The following is a 15971-nucleotide window of genomic DNA, read 5'->3' as shown; positions in this document are numbered from 1 at the left end:
GACGGTTTGTGGCCACGACGAGCATAATGAAATTTGCATTATGTTGCCACCTTTCATTGAATGCATCTAACAGTTTTTTATGCGACAAAAAAAGTCTAGGCATGTGCAAATGGAATTGAGTTGGCCAAAAGCAAGAGAGGTATTTGTATGCACCCATCACACAACCCCGTAGATTTAGATGGTTTGTCTATACGTGCTCTGGTCTACGAGATATGTGACGTCAAAGTTTGACAGTTCTTCACACTTTGATCGCTCAAGGGAAAGCATCGCTAAGGTGTGGCTCGGAATGATCGGACGACTTGGGGAGCAAAAAAAGGGCATACCGAGCATAAACCCGACCACCCTGATGTGCTCGCGCTGATGGTTCATTGCCATGATGAGCGAAACAAAAGTTGTGCTATTTTGCCATCTTGCACTAAATGCATTTGACGTTTTTTAATGGGACAGAAAAAGTCACACCACGAGCAAATGGAATTGACTTGGCCAAAAGCGGAAGAGGTTTTTGTAGTCATCTACCACATGACCCCGTAGGTTCAAACGACTCATCCATACGTACCACGAGATCTGTGTTACACTACATCAAAGTTTGACAGTTTTTCACACTTAGAGCGCTCAAGGGAAAGCATCGCTAAGGTGTGGCTCGGAATGATCGAGTGACTGGGGGAGAGAAACAAGGGCACTTTATTTCCATATATCAAACAATAAGTGATTTGTAAGATCTATCATTTAGAGAGAGAGAGAGAGAGAGAGAGAGAGAGAGAGAGAGAGAGAGAGAGAGAGAGAGAGAGAGAGAGAGAGAGAGAGAGAGAGAGAGAGGACTGGGGGAGAGAAACAAGGGCACTTTATTTCCATATATCAAACAATAAGTGATTTGTAAGATCTATCATTTGAGAGAGAGAGAGAGAGAGAGAGAGAGAGAGAGAGAGAGAGAGAGAGGGAGAGAGAGAGAGAGAGAGAGAGAGAGAGAGAGAGAGAGAGAGAGAGAGAGAGAGAGAGAGAGAGAGAGTTTTTTGAATACTCATTTTGTGCCAATAGAAAAATGATGACATCTATCCATAAAATTACGCTTGAAGAAGAACATCACTCATCTAAGAACCTAATAATTCACTTATAAGACCTCTTACACACAAACCATCACTTCTTAATGAACTTTAAATTGATTATTAACTCAAAAAATCTAATTATTATCAATATATCTATTACATAAACTTATGATCTCAATTAATCAAATATTTTTATAACAAAATTTTAAATAAAAGGACATGATATAAATTTCTTAATGAACTTGGAATTGATTATTAACTCAACGAATATAATTATTATCAATATATCTATTACATAAACTCATGCTCTCAATCAATCAAATATTTTAATAACAAAATTTATTAATGAACTTGGAATTGACTATAAGCTGAACAAATATAATTATTATCAATATATCTATTACATAAACATATACTCTCAATTAATCAAATATTTTGATAACAAAATTTTAAATGAAAGAACATTTTATATAAATTTCTCAAAATTTTAAATGAAAGAACATATGATATAAATTTCTTAATGAATTTAAAATAGATTATTAACTCAACAAATATAATTATTATCAATATATCTATTACATAAACTCAATCAAATATATTTTCTTAATAAAATTAAAATTGATTATTAACTCAACAAATATAATTATTATCAATATATCTATTACATAAACTCAATCAAATATATTTATAACAAAATGTTAAATGAAATGATATAAATTTCTTAATGAATTTAAAATTGATTATTAACTCAACAAATATAATTATTATCAATATATCTAATACATAAACTCAATCAAATATATTTTCTTAATAAATTTAAAATTGATTATTAACGCAACAAATATAATTATTATCAAATATATCTATTACATAAACTCAATCAAATATATTTATAATAAAATGTTAAATGAAAGGGCATATGATATTATCAAAAAAATTGGACCATTTCTCGATTCATGCGTGTCATCCTTGCGCAGGGACCATGCTAATCTTCTCTGTATCGTTCCAATTTTATCGGATGTCTCCGTAGAGACAGTGTCTATTTGTACAAAACATAATATAAAGCGTTTGAATTATCTATGTACATAGCATGTGGGAGTAAATAGAGTGTACCTTAGGCGACACCAGCCGTCCTTGCATTGCACGGAGAGAGACGAATCCAATTTATACGCAGAGGAAGGAAGTAATAAAATATATATTATTACTGGGAATTCCAGCTCCTGCTTCAGCTATAAGTGCGAGGAAACCGCATTTATTACTGCGGACTGGTACAGTTTTAGAAGTCACTATAGGAATCCATTCATGTCGTCATCTTCTAGGAAATATAGAGTCCGGTTTCAAATTTTAGTTTTGTTTATGTTCGATTTAGGTTCCAGCTTTTCCCCCAATTCCTGTCTCTGTCAGTGCTTCTCCCCACGGCTTTGGTTACGCAGTCCATAAAATTCGCTTTTTTTTTTTTTTTTGGTATTGTTAAAAATGTGTTTTGGTAGAGACGGCCCTCTCTCAGATTCTATGAATGGATACTGAGGGTGACATTTAATTATGTTATTGTATGAGCGATAATTTTAGTGTAATATGAAATAAAAACTGTAGAATTGGTACAGAATGGTTACACGGTTCAGTAGAAGCTTTGTAGCCACTGTTTCTTATTGTAGCTAATCTGACACTAAAAACGCCACAATTTCTGCATAACATGAGGGTAAGTCGAAAATTATACAGAATTAGTTGAGTCTGTGTGTATAACACAAAGGTTAGTTAGTCGTTTTGGAGCCGGATTAGCCATGTCCGTTGTCCCCCACTATAGTATAACACGAAAGTTATAAGACGTTTTTGGAGCCAAAATAGCTACAGCCTTATCTATCACATGTAAGCCGTTGAAAATCGATGAACCTTAATTTATTACAAGATTCATCAAACAATCAAATGTATGCATATTTAAAATTAAATTTCAGAAATTTCTTAAATTCATCAAACTAGTCTATTTTTATTTATCAAACTGTTTTGTAAGCTTGTCATTTATTCTTAGATTTATGTGTTAGTGTTTGTAAACGTGAGTGTACTTTATTACAAGATTCTCTTTCATATCATTATATTTCCATCAATTTTCCTTATGTTTGTGAGCTTACATTATTGAGATATTTGGATAATAGGGAAAATGAGGATGTCTTTCATGATGATCATCATGTATCAAATTAAAGAAATTTAGAGAATTTACTACATTGGAAGAGCCTTCACATGGTGTATTGGAATAGCTTTTAAAACGTAATCTTATTACTTTACCTTTGGTTAATCCAATGGATACATCTAAGATTATATTACAAACAATTAAGAGAATTGTGTCTATCATCACTTACATTGGCATTCTATCAATAGACATATTACATTGAAACATAAAGTTCAAGATCTCATAGACAAGGAGATAACACCAGTTGAGGTTTATTTTACAATATTGCATGACGAAGATTTTTCTAATAGCGAGTATATGGATCCTAACACACTAAATGTTGAGGTTATCCATATAAAGAAAAAATCAATTATATGATACAACATCTAATCTAGTTCTTCTGAAACATACATCACACCTAGCATCTCTACATCACACTTATGTTTGTGGGAATGCACTTCATGATAACAAGGATAGTCCCATGGAGACATTCATTGTGATACATTTTTGGAGCATATTATATATTTACTATTGATGAGGCTCAACTTTATTTGTCTGATAGTCTCACCTATCTCTCTTAATGTTTTTTATATTTTGTGCTTTTCTTTTCTTTTTTCTTGTTATTTTATGTGTTGTGTTCTATCATATGGATGATGTAAAGACACCTTTAGTGGTGCATGTTGCATAAGTGGCTTCGAACATTTTTTGTGTCCATGTCACTTCTTTCTTATGTTCTGGTGTCACCATTGAAAGGTTGCAAACTAAATAATTACAAATATTTTCATCTAATTGTAAGTGGTACACCTACCTCCAAATCATATGCATATGTGTCATACAATCACCGCAACTAGGATGCCACCGAATTGATGGGTCCCACTAGAGGACTTGGTATTAGTAAGAAATTAATTAAATCAAATAAATGAATTGATAAATAAATGAATACATTTAACAATGTTACGATTTGCAAAGGTTGAGACACCTTAACCCCAACAATTTAGACATATTAATCATGTTAGAAATAGTTTAGGTGAGTACCACAGGGATATGTTTTATCCCAAAGAAACTAGTTATTGAAAAGTAAAAGAGGGGAAGAAAATGCAACCCTAATTCAATGGTCCAATTAGAACAATGCTAACAAAAGTGTTATAAAATTAAAACAACAATATGCAAGTACAACCTAAAGCACATTCTTGACATAAATTCGACATAATGTAGTGAGGATTACTGAAATATGATTATAATTATATCAGTACAATAGTCACCTAGTGTGTGTTTTTATGTGTTATTTTGACTCCTTTTTGTTTAGCTTGTGTCACCTCTAGCCACTTCCAATATTCTATATTTCCTAACCCCTATTGTATGTCCATCTAATATTTTTTTTAATTATGTGTGTGTGTGTGTGGGGGGTTTTATTTTATTTTTTTAATTTTTTTAATTTTTTTATCATAGGTGTCTCATCTTTCATGATCTCTTACCCACATATTGGCCACTTTTTAAAAGTAATTTAACTTGATAATTTTATGAGAAGATATCCATCAAACCTATAACCCTAAACACCTTTAACAACCTAAAAGAATTTATTCAAATTCATTTTCTCTCACTTATATATATTCAAAAAGGTTAGAAACCTTATCATGATCCTCTCTTAGGAAATTAGGATGTCTAGGATTTGGATCAATGCCTACCACTTAGCAAATAAGGGTGAAAAATAAAAGTTCTCCAATCAAGCTAAAAACTTCACAAATAATTCATTTTATTATGAAACACATGGTGTACTTGTAGAGTGGGAAAAGTGAGCTACTACGAGAAGATAACTATCTCCCGAGAACTCAACTTCCTATAGTACACTTAGATAATCCAAAGGTAATCACAACCTTCAATCTTATCCAATTAATTACAAAGGTGAAGTTTAATTGAGAAAATGTTATGTGTTTTGATTTATATCATAAACATGGAGCAAAAATAAAGTGCAAGGACTTCAAAAAGAGAAAGTGTAGGTTACAGAGGTCCTTAGGGTAGTTTGACTAGCTTTTTGCATGGATGTTCATGCAATGTGTGGACAATAGTTTGGTGCATTGGCGTCTCGTATTGACAAGAAATGGAGTTACCATGTAAAAAATGGTTATACAACCTTACACGAATTTTGAGGTTTAGAAATGCCTGGATGCAATGAGAATAAATAATTATAGTTATATATTTGTAGACACCCAAAAATGGTCAACGCTTGCGAGGTCATACTTTAACATTTGCGCATTGCCTCATTTTAGGTTTTTGCGTCGCATTAACATTTCTCCTATGTCACGCACTTGGTCTTTATCATTTGCGAACATCGAGTCATTCTTCTACATTCTTCAATCATCTCGTCCTCAAATTTGGTCTTCTCGACAACATTATCCAGTCATGATTTTGATCGATCTTACCCTGTCGCATCAATTTGCGTATTCATTTGTCATCATTTTGGACATCGTCAATCCTAATTAGGGTTTTGTCCTTCTAGCAATCTTATCAATCTTATCATCAATCTTATCATTTTGGACATCGTCAATCCTAATTAGGGTTTTGTCCTCCTGTCAATCTTATCAATCTTATCATCAATCTCATCATTTTGGACATCGTCAATCCTAATTAGGGTTTTGTCCTCTTATCGATCTTGTCAATCTTACGATCAATTTGTCATCGATCGTTGTCCTCTTATCAATCTTGTCGATTTATGATCAATTTGTCATTGATCGTGGTCATGTCTAATCTTGTCATCTTGCAATCTATTTTGTCAATTTTGTCATTTTGCAATCAATTTTGCTATCGATCATTGTCTGTCTCAATTATGTCAAGTTGGATCAATTTGTCATCGTTCCTTGTCAATTGGCGCATTTATCAATCAAATCATTTTGTCACATTGGTCATTTATCAAATCAAATCATGACATTAATTATCTTTAATCAAGACCTAATTGTCATTTTGCATTTCTAATTCGTCTTCTAGGGTTTTATGATTTAGTCATTTAACCTAATTTTGCCATTTCTTCCTCTAGGATTACTAAATTATTTATTAATCCTAAGTTTTCCTCATTACAATTAAATCTTTATTTAATTGGCTAATTATTCTTCTTTGTGAATTGATTAATAAATGAAAAATTATTAATTAATTCACTAATTCACTAAATCCTATTTTTCATCAATTTCTAATTCCAATTTCCTAATTGGTCATCAATTTCAATTTCCTAATTTTCAAATTTCTAATTCTTTTTCCCTCCTATTTCATCTCCTAATTCTATGGGAGTGGCATTTCAATTTGTCATGAAATTGTCATAATTGATTAATCAATCAATTTTGACATGAAATGTGTCATAATCAATCAATCAAAATTGTGCATGGAAAGTGCATAATTTGCATAATTTGTCATAATTTGTCATATTGATTTGCAATTTCCATTTGAATTGCATCATGCCAATCTTGTCACTTCTCCAATTTCTCTATAAATTGGATAATTTTTCTTCAATCAACCCCTTCAATTACTTCTTGAAATCCGAATTGCTGTCAAACTATCAAATTTTAGTTCTAGTACTCTTGAGCTTTTTGCTTTCAATTGTGAGAGCACTTGTAGGTGAGATCCACAAAACTATTGAAGAGGAAAGAACAACAATGGAGCCGCATGGAAGGAGTATTCAATCTTGAATCTGGTTTGCATAATGTTTTCTTTTGAATACTTTGTTTCCATACCTCTATTGAATGTGCATTGTGATTAGGTTCATTGCAATGAGTATTTCTTTGATTGAGCTATCATGTTTAACGTTTTGATTGATCTACTTATCTTGTGATGATTCCTAATTTCTATACCACATTAACTGGTGAACCCGACGTGAATACTAACCTTCTAACCATCTTACTGTGTTTTGGAGTGCTTCTAAGCTGATTTGCAGGTCAAAAACCCAAAAACAGGGTCGTGCAGTGCATTCTGGACACATCCTGCGCCTGTGTGAAGCATCTTGCGCTTGTGTTGAAGAGTCTTGCGCCTGTGTCAATACATCTTGCGCTTGTGTTTGACAACCTGCGCTTGTGTTCTATCTTCTGCGCCTGTGTAAAGTCCAGATCAGAGGGTAAAAAAATGCAGTTTACTTGAAATTTTTGATGTTTTTTGCTTTCTGTTTTCTATGCTTTGGATTTTGGTACTGATTATTTGTGCAGGATCTTGGCGTATGCATGACAAAGACTAAAAATCAAACTACTAACATGTGTTATGCAGATTCGATGTTCAAAGACAACAAATCAAACTTCTGACATGTGTTTTGCAGGTTGCCTTGGAGAAACAACCAAACTTGTGTGTTTGAGATTTTTAATTAGGCACTTAGTGATTTTTAAATAGGTTGGAATAAACCTTTGTTTGCTTTGTTTGTTAAGTATGACATTGGAGTAGGAGAGTATGCTCTCATCCTTCAAAGGGTGATCAGAAATCCAGATCTTCGATACCATGCTTGTGTTGTTGATTGTTTGTCTCCATTAGAGGGCCTGCCTTCCCGACCACTTTGCTTTAGCAAGCAAGTGATAATCGTGAGAAGGGAACGACCCAAAGTGAGTACGGCTAGAATTCCTGGGCATTCTAACTCACTATAAACAAATACCTGATGAGCGAAAGCTTTGAAGGAAGTGTTACGTGGGAATTGTAGTTACTTGGGAAGTGATGCCCCTTGAAACTCTTTCTCATATCAACATCTAAGTAGGGCCTCTTGGTCTAAATCGCGCTTGCGTGACTACATTTGTTGGTATCTTGATGGGCTTAATGTCTCAATCATGCTTGCATGACATCAAGGAGTAATGCTTAACAGAAATCCTTACTACATACCTTGTTCTTAGAGGCCAAAAACCCTTCTAGTTGCTTGAGAAGGACAAATTCGGATACTTGGAAGAGATACTAAGTTCGCCATGGGGAGGTTCCATGGGGACTGATGCTTGGCTGCCCTGAGAAGTGAGTGCCGTGGAGGGGAGCCCGTGGGGTCAAGCATCTATGTATTCTCCTTGAATCTCATAATGAGTCTACCTCTCAAGTACCTAATGTCTTTGCCTACCATAAGGAATGTGGAAATGAGCATGATTGTCTTGAGTCTAAGTTGCAATATCTTGTATTCTTTGATTGTCAAAAGTTGAATACCATTTTAAGAGCAAGCACATTGATATAACATAAGATCAAACACCAAAGACATTCATCCAACAAACATTCAACAAGATTCAAAGATCATATTCCTAAAGCATGGTTATCCAACAATGTTCAAAAACTTGTCTCAACTCTTATGTCACTTACATTTAGGTTCATCCTAGGTTGCATTTTTCAAAGTCATTATCAAGTATCAAGGTTAGGTTTCATCTAAGTCATACTTCTTTTGCATACCAATAAAAGTCATCCATTTACATGAGTCCTCTTGTATAAGAGCAATATCATTTCATAATTAAACCTTAGGTTTCATCTTAGGTTGACATTGTCATACATTTGCATTTGCATAGCCCAAGTCTCTTCATTAAACCTAAGTCATTATCATATCATATTAAGATCATATACATATTAATTATCCCTTCGCATATAGTCTCAAAACCTAGGTCTTGTCATACTTAAGCAATCCAAATCTTTGATAAACCCCAAGTCATTGTTAAGAAGTCTAGACCTCATCAAGTCTTTTGTCCTTTTTGTCATCAATATCATTTCGTCAAACCTAGCTTAGTATCCAAGCATATAGGTGAGACATTGTCAATTTGTCCTTTTGTCACTTGGTCCTTTTGTCCTTTGAGGTCTAGGTATCATTTCAATTTCCTAAGGGTCTCTTTTAGATTTGCATTCAAAAGTTTGTCAAAATCTTCAAAAACAACCAAAAACATAGATTGCATTTTCATATATTTAGTTTGCATTTAGTTGCATATCATATATTACCCTTGAAAAATTCCAAAAATATTGCATTTGCATAAGTGACATGCCAGTTGAGACAAGATCAAGATCTAAGAAGATGAGTGAACCAATGTATCAATCCATGGATAACATAGTAAATTCGCAGTGTCAAACTAGTCAAACAGTGCAAGTTGAAGGTTCATCAAACACATCCCTACCACCATATGGAATGGTTCAACTTGGACCACCTCCATTATATGAACCAGTATTTGTACCCATGAAACCAGGACATGGGAGTGTTCCACCAACTCCAAGAGGAAGTGCACCTTTTAATTGGGATCAATCAAATTTGCAACATGACATTCGAACTCAAACACTATATGAAGATCAAACTCTTTCACAAGGATTTGGTTCAGACCAAGGTATTCAACAAGAAACGAATCCAAATGTCCAACCAGATTCTTCATCTGATTCTGATGCCTCTGATGAGGTTGACATGTTCCTTCAAGATCCAAAGGTAATAAAAAGGATGGATAAATTCCTGAGCAAAGTTTTTAAAACGTATCCTCAAAAGTATCTTCACATGATGAGTGATATGGTTCCCTTAAATGAACCAATTAATGTGCAAACACAACAAGGCAGTGAGCCGTTAAGTTTCTCTTCGCATCTCAATGAAGAAAATGTGCAACAAGAGCTTCAATCTACATTGATGAGTAAACGTACTTCAAAGGCATTGTCAGTGACTATTCCTCAAAAGTCATTGTTTGAGACGATAAATAATCCATTATTCAATACAATGCCTGCAATACAAGATCAAATGAAGACTATGCAAATATTGACAGCAGTTCCTCAACAAGAAATGGTTCCTCATATGCATAAAATTGGATCAACATCTAAGATACAAGAAAGTTTCACAACTGGAATGCCTAATGTCAATAATGTCCAAAGCACTTCCATGATGCAACAAAGTTCTTATGTATCTTTGTCAAACACTATTGCGACAAATCCTTCGATAATGGCTACACAAAGAGCTATGGATAGTGGTTTTCACCATCAGCAATTGTTGCAACAATTGAGTAATACGCAAAAGGTACAACCAAATGTGCAAACAAATGAAGTGCAACAACAACAATGTCGCATTCGACAAGAAATTGCAGTGCCTTCGGCACCATTACAAGTTAACACAAACTTGCAACCATCACAAGCGATTGGACAAACAACACAGCAAGTTAATGTAAGTGCTATAACCCATCCTAAGGAGAAGCAACGAAAATCATCTAAACAAGCTTTTTTACAAATGATTGGATATACACCGCGACAACAATTGGCACAAAGTCAACAAATTCCAACTCATCAACACCAACAATATGTGCCGCAATATGTGCCAAGACAAACAAGTTATCCTACTTCACAACCGCAAGTGGTGCCTATGCAATATCAACAGCCTACTCAATTGCAATATCAACCTGGGCTCCAAGAAGCACAACAACAAAGTCAATATCAAGGCATAGCACAACCGCAACAACAAGAAAAGTACCAAGAACTTTATATGCAAGAGACGCCAAAAATGGCCATTGCGGAGTATCAACAGCCAATCGGAAATGCGATATATCAACAAAGAATACCAACTGGGATTAATGATGAACTTCTACAATCTGATACAATTGCGCAACAACTTGAGATGTTGCGACGAAAAATTGATGCATTAGAAGCTAAAGGAACAAAGAAGTTGTATACAGATCAAGATTTATGTCCTAATCCCTTTGACAAGAGTGTATACATGCCTCCATTCCCCAAGCATTTTGAGGCACCCCACTTTGAGAAATATAGAGGGAATGGCAATCCAAGAGATCATATTCGAGCATTTTACGCAGCATGCACAGAAGTAAGCTATGAGGAGACATATTTAATGCGATTATTTGCACGAAGTCTTGCTGGACAAGCTATGGATTGGTATTCACATTTGCCAGGAAATATAAAGACTTGGTCAGAACTGGCACAAAAGTTTATATCTCATTTCGCGTTCAATATCGATAGCGATGTGACTATGTCGGATTTATGCAATACCAAACAAAAGCAAGGTGAACCATTAGTGACCTTTTTGCAACGATGGCGAAGTTTGTATAGTCGTTCTTCTCTCGATATACCTGAAGAACAACAAGTGAATCTGTTTATCCAGAATCTAGTCCCAGAAATGATGTATGAGCTAAAATTGAAAAGTCCTAGTACTATAGAAAAACTCATTAAGAAAGGAATGAATATTGAAGCAACTCTTGTAGCTAAAGGAATTATCAAGCTCAATAAGGATAGTGACAACACAAATTATTCAGGGGATAGAAACAGATTTTGGTATAAGAACAAGAACGTCACTAATGATGGTGTTGTTGATGCGAGAGTGGTAAATGCAAATCAACCCCCATTCACAATCAAGAAGTTGAGTATTCCTAATATGTCGACTATGGAACAAAATCAAGTACCTAGGAACAATGTTACTCAACAGTTGCAGCATACACAACAGTCACAATATCAACCGCATGCTCAACAGTCGCAATATCAACAACGCGCTCAACAGCTACAATATCAACAACATGCTCAACAACAGTATGCTCAACAATGCAATCAACAACAAGGCCAACAACAAAATCAACAACGCAAACCCTTCCGATTGCGGGATGGGCCTCCTCGACAGTTTACACCATTGGGAGAGCCTATCGAATCAGTCATGAAGCAATTAATACAAGCGAAGTTTATCAAACTACCAGATATTAAGGCAGAACCAACGGAAAAACCGCATTGGTGGAATGATAATGCGTACTGTGAATATCATCGGTCTAAAGGACATAAAACCGCTTCATGTTTTCAATTAAAACATATGATTCAAGATTTATTGGAACAAGGAGTAATTGAGATAGATCCAACCCATCCGACCTCTAATACTGATCATACTATTTTCAAAACTCCTTTGCTTGATCATGACAAGGGTAAAGCGTCTTCTTCCAATTCTGCTCAAACGGCTAATTATGCAAATATCAGTTATCACAATGTCATTAATTGTTTTCATGCGTCAAATGAGTATGTGTCTACCTTGAGAATAAAAGAACAAGATCCTTCTTGTGCAGTCACCACTCGTCGATCCAAAATAGTCGTAAAAGGAGCCCCTGCAGCTCCTCCCAAACCAGTGCCTGCGAGTCAGTATAATCTTTTGGATCATCTAGGAAAAACACCTGCACAAATATCCATCCTAGAGTTGTTGAAAATGTCTCCCATGCATCGTGCAGTCCTAGATAAAGCCTTGACTGAGTCCACTGTCCCAACAGATATTGATGTTGACCAATTTCAAGCGCGGATTGGACATTTAGCCGTTTCCCGAAGTGTTGCATTTTCCGATAGTGACATCTCACCTGACAAGCTTCCCCATAATGACCCTTTGCACCTAGAAGTCTTTGTCCACAATTGCAAAATCCGACGAGTCTTGATAGATGGCGGAGCGGGTCTTAATATCTGCACCTTAAGAGTGGTCATTGGCCTCGGATATTCAGAAAATGACATTGATGCTTCCAAAAGGATAACAATAAAAGCCTATGATGATGCTGAGCGCCCATCCAAAGGGATAATTGTATTGCCCATCAGAGTTGGTCCAGTGACGGAAAATACTTTCCTACAAGTCCTAGACCTTGACCTCCCTTATAATATGATCCTTGGTCGTCCGTGGATTCATGCCATGAAAGCAGTTCCGTCCACTTATCATCAATGTCTGAAATACCCTTACAACGGAACTGAGATAACCATTCCAGGAGATCCTAATCCGTTCCAGTTTTGTGCTACCCTAAGGGATACTCCTCAGCGGCAAGTACCAGTCAATACAGAAGCCAAACCAGACAGTTATGTGGATCCCAATGCATTGTTGGATGCTATTAAAGGAAAACTGAAGATACAAGACCAAGGGTGTGGAGAATATTCAATGGACCAAACATTTCTCATTGGGAATTTGCCGATGTCTCCAAAGTCATATGGAAAACCGCATTTATTGCAAAAGGAACCCAAGGTCGTTATTCAATATCAGCCTCCCACTACATTTGCAAGATGGGGAGAACTTGACAAAGAAACTATAGATGATGACGCCATAGATTGGCTCTATAAGGATCCAACTGAAACTCCACCTGTCAAGTTGCCAGTGGAATTATATGGCAAAGGATTTACTATGCTGCAGAAGAAAGGATATGATGGCTGCAGTGGCTTAGGCTTGAAAAACAATGGAAGGATAGAACCCATCATACCTGAGAGGCGACCCCCGACTTTAGGGTTAGGTTTTGTACCGTTACGAATTGGATCCACATCTACCAAAAGGTCCATGTGTCGAAAAGGGCGTGATTTTGATGATGAAATAACACCTGAGGTTACCCAACCAGAGACTGATTCTAATGACTGGGAGTGGAGTTCCTTTTCTTCCAGCTCCTATGCCCTTGACAATATCTTCATTGACCCTGATAACTTGCCTATGGAGGATAAACATGAAATAAATCCTCTTCCTAAAACCTGTCCTCATGCTTGGATCGAGTCATTTTGGGATCCCAGCTCCGAATCCGACACAAGTAGTTCGGATAGTGACACCACGGACATTCACATTTTTACCATATCAGCCCATTCTATCCTTACAATCGATGATGACATGCCCCTCATATATCCCCAACTTATCCAATATGACCAACAAGAACCGCTCACGTTGGACTGTTTTCAGAATGACGAAGCAATTGCAGAGTTCCTGGGACTACGGGAAAGTATACCACAAGGCGACCATAAGGCAGGCTTTGCTATTGACCTGGATTCAATGGCATATTTTGGGGAGTCAACTCCCTCTTCCAGTCATGAAAAAGAAAAAGTAAAAGTAAAAGAAAAATATCAAAAGAATAGATCTTTGAGTGAAAACCGTAAGGCGCTCTCTGATCGTACAAAAGTAAAAATAAAAGACGTACCTGCAGGTGAAAACCTTTCTGAGGCACCCAAAGGTGGAAGAGTGGACGTACCCCTATCAACTCAGGACAAATCCACATTGTTGGTAGAGATGACCGAGGAAATCAATTTGGGTACACCTGATAACCCTAAGGTCATTCACTTCGCTGCCTCCTTGTCAAAACAAGAGAAGATTGATTTCATTAATTTCTTTCTGGAGAAGAAGATCAGCTTTGCGTGGTCTTATGCAGATATGACTGGCCTCGATCCAGAATTAGTCCTTCATCATTTGCCACTGAAACCAGGTGCTAAACCCGTCAAACAAAAACTTAGAAAAATGCATCCTCAAGTGGCTCTTTTGGTCAAAGTGGAATTGAAAAAATTGCTAGATGTGGGCTTCATTAGACCCATTGATTACGCAGACTGGATTTCAAATCTAGTGCCAGTTAGCAAAGTAACTGGGGGCATCCGCATCTGCACAGATTTTAGGGACCTGAATAAAGCATGTCCTAAGGACGATTTTCCATTGCCAAATATAGACATCATAGTGGACATGACAGCTGGTTATGAGATGCTTTCATTAATGGATGGTTTCTCTGGCTACAATCAAATCCGCATTGCACCCGAAGATCAGCATAAGACCGCATTCACCTGTGCTTGGGGCACTTATTGTTGGAATGTGATGCCCTTTGGCCTCAAAAATGCCGGTGCAACATATCAAAGAGCAATGACGACAATCTTTCATGATTTCATGCACACTTTGATGGAGGATTATGTTGATGACTTGTTGTGCAAATCTGTTACCAGAGATAGTCATCTAGCCATCCTGGGCCCAATTTTTGACAGAATGGAAACCTACAAACTCAGGCTCAATCCAAAAAAGTGTGTCTTTGGTGTTACAGCTGGCAAGTTGCTTGGATACATTGTTTCCCACCGAGGCATTGAGGTCGACCCTACAAAAGTCAAAGCAATCATGGATATGCCTCCACCTTCCAACCTCCGGCAATTAAGAAGTCTGCAAGGAAAGCTCCAGTCAATTCGTCGCTTCATAGCTCAATTGGCTGACAAATGTCATCCATTTCAACATCTATTGCACAAAGGTGTCGCTTTTAAATGGACGGAGCAATGCCAATCAGCCTTTCAAGCTCTTAAAGACTATTTGTTGTCGCCGCCTATCTTAATGCCTCCTATCGAAGGCAAGCCATTCTTATTGTACATCTCTGCAACTGAAACAGCATTAGGAGTTCTTTTGGCTCAACAAGATGAGAATGGCAAAGAAAGAGCTATTTACTATATCAGCCGGACACTGGTAGGCTATGAGCTAAATTATTCAACTATTGAGAGGGCATGCTTAGCAGTGGTATTTGCAACACAAAAGCTCCGACATTATATGCTAAGCCATCAAACATTGTTGATTGCCAAAATTGATCCTTTAAAATATTTGCTCAGCCGAGCAGCTTTGACAGGTCGCCTAGCAAAATGGGTCATGATTCTCAGTGAATTTGACATTGAGTATATGGAGCGAAAGGCGATAAAAGGACAAGTCATAGCAGATCAACTAGCAGATGCTCCTATTTCATATGATCATCCCATGTTGATTGATTTCCCAGATGAATCAGTCTTTGCTCTCACACCATCCAATGAATGGAAGTTATACTTTGATGGGTCTCACACCAGGTTCGGATCCGGCGCAGGCATTTTGTTTGTCACCCCTCAAGGTGATGCTATTCCAAAGTCATACAGAATAACTTTCCCATGTACCAATAACATTGCAGAGTACGAAGCATTGGTTACCGGACTCCGAGTGGCAGTTCACTGGAACATCAAGCATTTGCAAGTCTATGGAGATTCTCAATTAGTCATCTGACAAGTCAATGATGACTACGAGACAAAGGATGAAAAGCTTATTCCTTATAAGCACATGGTAGACTTCTTCAAGACCA

The 15971-nt window shown here is 36.5% G+C and overlaps 1 non-coding gene across 1 annotated transcript; it reads right to left on the bottom strand.

Moving 5' to 3' along the window:
- Positions 1-1974: 1974 nt before the first annotated feature.
- Positions 1975-2077, bottom strand: LOC131046874 (U6 spliceosomal RNA). The gene has a single exon (XR_009106077.2). It is a non-coding gene; the product is annotated as a U6 spliceosomal RNA (small nuclear RNA).
- Positions 2078-15971: the final 13894 nt, after the last annotated feature.

This window comes from Cryptomeria japonica, chromosome 9 (assembly GCF_030272615.1).
Source record: "Cryptomeria japonica chromosome 9, Sugi_1.0, whole genome shotgun sequence".
NCBI classification, from domain to species: domain Eukaryota; kingdom Viridiplantae; phylum Streptophyta; class Pinopsida; order Cupressales; family Cupressaceae; genus Cryptomeria; species Cryptomeria japonica.
The sequence above is the reverse complement of the archived record's forward strand: the minus strand, read 5'-3'. Positions and strand labels throughout refer to the sequence as shown.